This window comes from Suricata suricatta, chromosome 3, assembly GCF_006229205.1.
Source record: "Suricata suricatta isolate VVHF042 chromosome 3, meerkat_22Aug2017_6uvM2_HiC, whole genome shotgun sequence".
Classification (NCBI taxonomy): Eukaryota; Metazoa; Chordata; class Mammalia; order Carnivora; family Herpestidae; genus Suricata; species Suricata suricatta.
The window spans coordinates 28,637,961-28,646,945 of NC_043702.1; positions in this window are offsets into that span (position 1 = coordinate 28,637,961).

Below are 8,985 nucleotides of genomic sequence, written 5' to 3' on the forward strand. Positions count from 1 at the left end.
TACCCCACAAATTCCATCTTTTGAATTAAGTTTTACACGGTCAGAACTTGCTGTGGAAAAAAAATACTTCCTTTTGGTCTTAAATACCTTGCCTGAGAGTTTAGTTACCTTTGACTTCACATAAACGATTTAACGCTCAGCTGATCTACTTCCTGCACTGACTTTAATCACAACCCTGTTTGGTTTATTTTCCAAGCACAGAAGTCCTAGTGTTTCCGGTCCTCTTTCATCCTTTTGGCCACACAACGTCTTTGAGATACGGCAAGTAAACTGTGCGGACAAACGGCATTTTCATGAGATAACCTATCCCGGGTCACGTGTTCTCTCTTCAGCCAGCAGATTTGCCCCCAGCATGCTTAGCCTGGCCAGCAGTTGAGAAAAAAGAAAAGGAAACTTAATATTTTTAAGCCCAGTGGTCTCAAGTGCCTCTCTGACTCCTCCTCTCCCTACAGTCTCCGGTCAGGTCAGTTCGGACCTTTATCGTGCACCTCAGCTATAAAGCCCGTGAGGACAGGGCCTGTCTGGTTCCCTACTCACCCTCTGCAGGGCGCTACACATTTCAGCCTCACAATTACACCCTAGGAGCTCTTCAACGTTTTGTCCCAGGTCACCATAAAAACACACACGTGTGCATGTAACTGAAGGGAATGGTTTCATGAAGTAAGCTTTGACCACAATGACGCTGGATATTTTCTGTTCTATCATTCTATTCTTTTTAGTGGGTTATTAGCTGCAAAGTTGATTTCTTAAGCTCTCTGTTTCAAACACAACATGCCGCAGGGTTGAGGTGAGTTCTCTCGGCACTGTATCACCTAGTACCCTGGAAAGCAAGACCCCTGTGATCATCTTCCATTGGAGCCAAGTTCTAGGGAAATGCCCATCAGTCTGGCACACAGCTGAGTGAATAAAATGCTTGTGGCTTTGTGTTGGCTGAGTCTGTTCTTGCTGTGAAAATATATAGTTCAATCATAGTGTTTAACATTACACTTTCACTTCATCAAGAGCACCAATAACTTCAAAGAGAAATCTCACATAAATCTTCCAAGAAAATAATAAATATGTAAATAGGGTTCTAATTAATGTGGTATTTGTTCTTCAAAACTTAAAAATATCTTTTTTATGTTTTATTTATTTCTGAGAGAGAGACAGAGACAGAGCATGAGCATGGGAGGGGCAGAGAAAGAGGGAGACACAGAATTGGAAGCAGGCTCCAGACTCTGAGCCAGCAGCATAGAACCCGATGAGGGGCTCGACCTCACGAACTGCAAAATCATGACCTGAGCCTACGTCGCATACCTAACTGACTGAGCCACCCAGTAGCCCCTGTTCTTCAATACTTTAGAAATTGATTCTAGAGTAAGGCCCCTTTGAGTTTTTTCTTTTTTTTTTTTTATGTCTTTATTTTTGAGACCGAGAGTGAGTGTGGGAGGAAGCAGAGAGAGAGAGAGAGGAGACACAGAATTGGAAGCAGGCTCCAGGCTCTGAGCTGTCAGCACAGAGCCAGACTGGAGGCTCAAACTTGTGAACCAGGAGATCAGGACCTGAACCAAATGTGGCTTAACTGACTGAGCCATCCAGGCACCCATGGCCCCTTTCAGTTTTCTAATGAAGGTCCTACTTTGATTCCAGTCGCTTTCTATGAATTCAGAGAAGAGAAATATGAACAGACAGTTATCAAGTGGCTATTAGGTGGTCAGTATATCACAGATGGTCGTATTAGTAATCTTATTCAAGTAATGGAGTTAAGAATGAGAGCACTGAGGTCTGAGAGTCTAGGGGACTTGCCCGTATGGCTAGTAAATAAGTATTAGCTATGGGACTCATACATGGTTTTCTGATCTAAACCTTATACTTTAACACTGTATTTGCATTTTTAAACAACTAATCTGCATGCTAAAACAGTTGGAAATGTTACACGTCAAACACCTACTAGCTCCTCTGTGGGATGGCTCTTTTTGAAGTTATTTCATAATCCTTTTTATGATTCATTGTCAGCAGTCTTCTTCAATACCTCATATTGAAACATGCATTTCTCATTCTTTCGGATGGCTAAGGGAGGGGTTAACTGGCCACCATATTCTCCTGTTGTGCATTCTGTACTTTTCCTGTACCCCATTTTATATTTCTTAACACTTTGATTGAGTCTGAAGGACACCAAAATTTCAGCTAAACGTAAAATTCTTTAAGGCAGACTGTCACTTATCTGGGTATTCAAAACTATCTGGAAAAAAAATCAATGGACTGTCTTGGTAGTGTTTCAAAACAAAACCAAAACAAAACAGTTCTCCCTGACCTTGAGCCATACTGCCTGTAAGGTGTTTATTGGGAAGCAATCGAAAAGAGCAGCTGACCTTCACGGAGCCCTTGCTAAGTGCTGAAGCCCCCGCCCCGGGCCGTTATGTGCTATGCCGCTTAATCCTCACAATTCTGTAATCCTCATTTCGACAGACAAGGAAACGGGAGAGGTTCAGTAGCTTGCCCAGGACCACACTACCAAGGAAAGTGGTAAACCAGATGGCCTTGATTGAAGACTGAACTCCCAACCACATCAGACCATTTTGCACCAGAGGAACACATGGGGAAACCAACCAACACAACACAACAAAACAAAACAAACCTAGAAAACAACTCAAGGATTTGACTGGCAGAGCTCAGAACAGAGGCATCAAGACAAGAATGGCCCTGGCTTGCTGTGGGAGGCAAAAAACAGCAATGACCTAATCAAAGGATGAGGTTGGATAATATTTAGTAGAATCTTATCTACGTCTGTCCCTTCATTTCTTTCTCTTTCTGGTTTTCAGTTGGTAGAGTGACCAACTCTTGATTTTGGTTCAGATCATGATCTCAAGGTTTGTGTGATCTAGCCCTGTGTTGGGCTCCACGCTGCCAGCACAGAGCCTGCTTGGGATTCTCTCCTCCCTGCCCTGTCCCTCCCCTCCCCCCCTCCCCCGCTCATGCGTGCTTGTGTGTGCGCGCGCGCTCTCTCTCACAAAACAAAACAAAAAAGCAAATACCTACTTGTTAGCTCATATAGCACTCAGATATGCATAAAACCGTAACACCAATGTATGCAGTTAAGGTAAAAAAGTCCAACTTTTGGTTACTGAGGTCTTCCTCCTGATGTACAACCTGCCTTACCATTTTATAATTTGATCATCTTCCTCACCTGAATTTGAATCAGCTGCTTGAATTGTTACTAGTTACCCTTGCTTTTTTTTTTTTTTAATTTTAAACTAACTGAGAAGATAGGAAGTTGTTTCGTCATGTTTATTTTGAGAGACAGAGAGCGAGTGCATATGTGAGAGACAGAGAATCCCAAGCAGGCCCTGTGCTGCCAGCACAGACCCGGGTCTCAATCCCACAAACCAGGAGACCAAGACCTGAGTGGAAATCAAGGGGTGGTGGCTTAACCAACTGAGCCACCCAAGTGCCCCGAGTTACCCCTTACTTTAATTGAAAGAATTTCTCCCCTTCCTAACCTTACTATTGAATTCTGGCAGTCTATAACGAATACAGGACAAAGATGTTAGTGTGGAAAGACCAAACTAATTAATGGACATGTTCCAGAACATCACTGTAGATGAGCTATTTGGAACCTGGAATTTATTTTCCCATGGAAATAGTGGTTTAGGTTCCCAGTGGGTCTACAAAAGTTCCCTTAACCAGGAATGTAGCAGAAATGAACACTGTAATTTTTGTGTTGACCTTTGGTTGTTATTCTGAGGGCTCTATGGACTTCTCTTCTTACTACAATGTTTTAGCTAACCACCACTTTGGGGACAGATTTTGATTTGAAATTATAGCAAAGGTTGACCATCACTTATAATGCTACTCAAATCCAAGCATCAATACTGCTTTTGGGTATTTCTTTTTACTAATCATTCCTTAAACCATAACTTTAGAAAGCTGTTTTCCTTAGTGTAAGGTTAGTCCAGTTGAATGGCCCTAGAATGCAGACAGCTAGGCTCTGTTAGTCTTCTGCACGATAAGGCAGTGACACGGCACCAGGGACATGTCTTGCCTCTGCTGCCACCAGTGACCATCAGGTTCCTGGAGGATACTTTGTGGCTCTTGCAGGGATTAAAACACAACAACAACTTTCCTTGGTTTCTGGTTTGGCATCAGGTAGCAATTCCCAGGTCTCAGCGCCCCTGGATTAGGTGTTAGAGCTTGGAGATGACCTGATCATGTGTGTTTTGACTATAGAATCTATATTACAGAAATTTCATACTCAAATAATCGAATCTAAAAAGCTATGATGTGGATGTCTGCCAAATATGCTGGCCTCAGAAACATTTTCTTGCAGGACACGGTAACCACAATAAATCCAGGTCTTTGTTTTCGATAGAAACATTACCAACAAATGTTTCCCAAACAGAAATGCTTAAAGTGAAAAAAAATTGTTTACGGCCATCATAATAGAGTGTTTTTGAAGACTTTTAGGCTCTGTACACACACCGCACACCTCTACACCTTCTTAGTTTTTACATGGGCTAGGGACTCTTGACATGGCTTTAGAGCCTGCTTTAGAAATGTTAGGAAAAACATTTGTATGATTAGGGAAGGTTTATATCCATAGCCCTATCCCTCCAAAAGAATCCCCTGTGTGTTTTTTATTTATTTTTGAGAGACAGAGAGAGGCAGCACGAGCAAGGGAGGGTCAGAGAGAGGGAGACACAGAATCTGAAGCAGGCTCCAGGCTCTGAACTGTCAGCAGGGAGCCTGACACAGGGCTCGAACCCACGAACTGCGAGATCATGACCTGAGCTCAAGCGGGATGCTTAACTGACTGAGCCACCCAGGCACCCCATCCCCGGTGTCATTTATATAACCATGTCTGCTGTCAATGTCTTTTTAAACACTTAATGATTCTGTCAGCAAACATTTGCCAATAAAGGCATGGTTTTATTGCTTAAAGATAGCTAATATATTAAACGTGGGTAGATCTTTTCCTTGAAATCCACACAATCTATGAATGAGATCTTTTAAGGATATAAGTGGTATTTTCTTAACCTCACTATAATGTTTACAATAAGGTGGTTAATTTTTACATTAAAATTAATACCAAAATACAGATCAATTAAAGATACTAATAGTAGAAATATTAAGGAAAATATTTCCTGTTCCAACTAAAGGCCAAACTGTGAAATTAGGGCTTCTGAAATTAACAGAATAAATAAAAGACACCACCACTTCAAGTTATCACATAAGGTAAAACTCTGGCATTCATGGATGCAGGTCATTGTCATCCACTGACCAGATCTTTATAAAATAGCCTGACTTTACACCCATAGGTAGCATTTCCAATTATGCTAGTACTTTACAGAATATACGGTCAGTTTTCAGGATTAAGAGGAAGTCTCTCAATCACAGTTCTATTTCAAATGACAACTATATTTAGTGTTCTGCATTCCTCAACATAATGGGTAGACTTAGTTACTAGACCTCACGAGGGTGAAATAGGCCACTTGTCACTAAGGAACAGGGCTCCAGTTGCTGGCTACTCAAAATTTGGTTTTGGCACAGACCAAATGGCAGGAATTTAGCATTTCCAGATACGGAACACAGAGCCATGGTAGGCAATTCTAGAGCACAAGGAGAATTTGAAATCTTTTTAGGAAGTTTTAGGGCCCAGAAGTTATCCCAACAGTATTTAAATAAAGAAAGGAAAAAGGAGGAGGAGGAGGAGGAAGAATAGGAGGAGGAGAGAAAAGAAGGTAAAATAATTCTGTCTGGAGCTCTTGGGGATATTAAATGAGAGCACATAAAGTGTTGAGCAAGGTTACCAAAATGCACTAGGTGCTCAATAATGTTACTATTGGGAATTTTATTGAGCAAAAATAGGGTTGTTTAAGATTAACTATGTCAGTAATTTTGTTTACACCTGAAGCATCTAGAAATTGTAAAGATATAGCATCTAAAATGAATTCAACTATCACCTGAAATACTGACCAATTAAATTCACCAATATTGCAAATGTAGTGAGATTTCTTTTTTTTTTTAATTTTTTTTTTACTGTTTTTATTTATTTTAGAGAGCAAAGGAGAGACAGCATGAGCAGGGAAGGGTCAGAAAGAGAGGGAGGCACAGGATCTGAAGACAGTCTCCAGGCTCTGAGCTAGCTGTCAGCACAGAACCTGACGCAGGGCTCGAACCCACGAACCGTGAGATCATGACCTGAGCCAAAGTTGGACACCTAACCCACTGAGCTACCCAGGTGCCCTGTGAGATTTCTTTCTTGGTTAAACTGTAATTCCTCAAGTTTGGGTTAATTAGTGCAGCTAGTGGATAAACATCATGGATTATAGCCATGTATAAGTCAAGCTTTATAAAGAGAAAGACATTTGGTGCTAAAATTATGCACCATATCCCATATTCTTATCACGCAAGTAAGTTTGAGAGTCACAGGAGGGATTGCAGTCAGCTTAAAGCAAACACATCTTGGGGCTCCCGAGTGGCTCAGTCGGTTGAGCGTCTGGCTTCAGCTCAGGTCATGTTCGTGGGTTCAAGCCCTGTGTCAGGCTCTGTTCTGACAGGTAGTTCAGAGCCTGGAGCCTGTCTTCAGATTCTGTGTCTCCCTCTATCTCTGTCCTTCCCTTGCTCAAGCTGTCCCTCTCAAAAACAAAACATTAAAAAAAATTTTTTTAAAGGGAACACATCATAATTTCTTGAAAATGTAAAGCATACCTATAAGGTCACATCATATATATGAACAAGTTGAAAAATACGTTTTTCAAGTCCACTAGAGTTCCAAGTTAAGAGAAGTAAATTTCTTGTTATGACCAATGTGTTTGCTCTCCGAATGTTTTTTTTTAAAGTTGTACATAGAACACAACTTCACAATTGAGATTTCCAAGATGATAAGAATCTGTTAATTTTACACCTTAATTATTTCAGATTTTCCTACTACGGAGAAAAATAAAAGGCCACAAAAAGAAAACCCAAATTATTCAGGTACTGTATTCAAATTTAGATGACAAAGATGGGGGTCAACCTGAAAATAGTTATTATCTGATATATGCATTATCTGAACTCACTTTAACCTTATGGGAATTTCTAAATTTGCAATCCCAAAAAATAAACATTTGTAAGTGGAGTCATCAGTTACTTCTAAATGCTTTGTGATACACTTTAAATGAGAGAAATTAAATATTCTGCTGATTCAAGGCACTAATAGCACAAATCCATTCCCACTAGGTTGGCCAACGTGTGTCAGAAACATAACTCTTAGCACAAGATTCAGCTCATCATTCCCTGTAGAACATACAAAAAAACCTTGTGATCATATTCTGGTATTCTTTTCTTTCATCGCCAAAGTAGAGGAAAAGCTGTGTAATTTGTTCTCCTCCAATAAGAGTCCATGGGAATTGATGCAAGTGGGCGGCCCCCTTCTCTCATCTCTGCTACCTCAGCTTCGCCTAACTTTGATCCCATTTATCTACCACGCTTTGCTCATTAAAAAAAAGTAGATCGGTGATAACCACTGCAATATGATTTATACAGTGATTTATTACCGGCTGGCAGCACACTGGAAGTTATGAACTAACAATGTATCAATCAACTCTAACAAAAACACACATTTCTCCATTCTCTGATACAGAAAGTGGACAGCAACACGTGCGATGCACCAAAGACCTAAACCCTAAAGAATCTGATTAGAAAATCAAATATCTGGGTATAATAAGCAAATTTTCTCAATAAGTAATTCTAAAGAAAATTTAAAGCTGACTTTTCAAGTCTGTTTCCAGTTTCACAGTAAGCTTTCTTCACGGGTACACCATAACAGAATAGAATTATTCTCAGAAATGTGCTCAGTTATACTTAAGTTGTATTTAATCTCTCAGTGATCTCTGCCTTCATTGGCACTGTGAAAAATAAACAGCTGTATCAAGCCTTTCTGGACAGTCAATAGGTTTTATTTACATAGCTTCGAGAAAAGAAGACAAAAGACATCCTTTAACAATTGTCTTCTAGCAGTCTCAGTTTTGAGTGGAATATATAATACACATTTTTATATATAAAGCGACTTGCAAATATGCAGGTAAAAACATATCAACAGACAAATAAAGATACAGCGAAGTCTCTTAAAGTACAAATTTATAAACTGCCCACCAGACACAGAACTTGGATCCGCAATGAAGAATCATTATTAGCCTGAAAAAAAAATTAAAATACCCCTGCCACCAACCTGGAAAAAAAAATCACATAGGAAATAGAAAACAAGAATCACCGGAAAACCTGTGTCTTGTAAAGATTTCTTTCCATCAGAAGATGCAGAAACATTTTTCCCCCCGAGGTGCAAATGAAAAGGTTTCTCAAGCACCCCCAGTTTCTTCCCAGCTCTTCCCCCCAGGCGCCAGTGTAGACGGCCGGTATGGACTTTTTTGCAGAGAGGAGAAGTCGAAATTTGTACTTTATCGGGAGCGGGTGCACTTTTCCCCCCGGCCCCCCTTTCCTCTGCCTCCAAGATGGTAGGAAAGTTGTCGTTTCGGAGGGCAGAGGAGCGGCTCTCTGGTGTTATGTCCTCGCAGTGCCTGTAGTGGTGCTGTAGGAGGCTGCTGCCTCTTCTTGTGCAGCCCCGGCAGCCCTGCCTTCTTGGCTGGAGAGTATATTCAGGGATTTCCCCTTAATAATCACCGACCCTGGGAGCACTTTTTAGTTTCCAAAATAAAAATATGATCCTCACCCCTCTTGCTTGACAGGGAAAGGCTCTCGCCGGAGCCCAGGGGGGAGCAGTAGCAGCGGCAGCCGAGCTTCCTAGTCCATTGCCAGCGCCTCTCACTCTGATCTGTCAGCCCGGCCGAGGGAAAAGGGGGGAAGGAGAAAAAAAAAAAAAAGCAGCTGAAAGGTAAGCAGAGGCGGCCCCAGGCCCGGCCCACATCCCCGGGCTCCCGTAGGGCGGCGGGCAGGGCCGCGCAGGCAGGGCGGGCGGCGAGCGCGCGTACGTGAGGCCGGGGATCCGCCGGCCCGCGTCAGGCCCCGGGC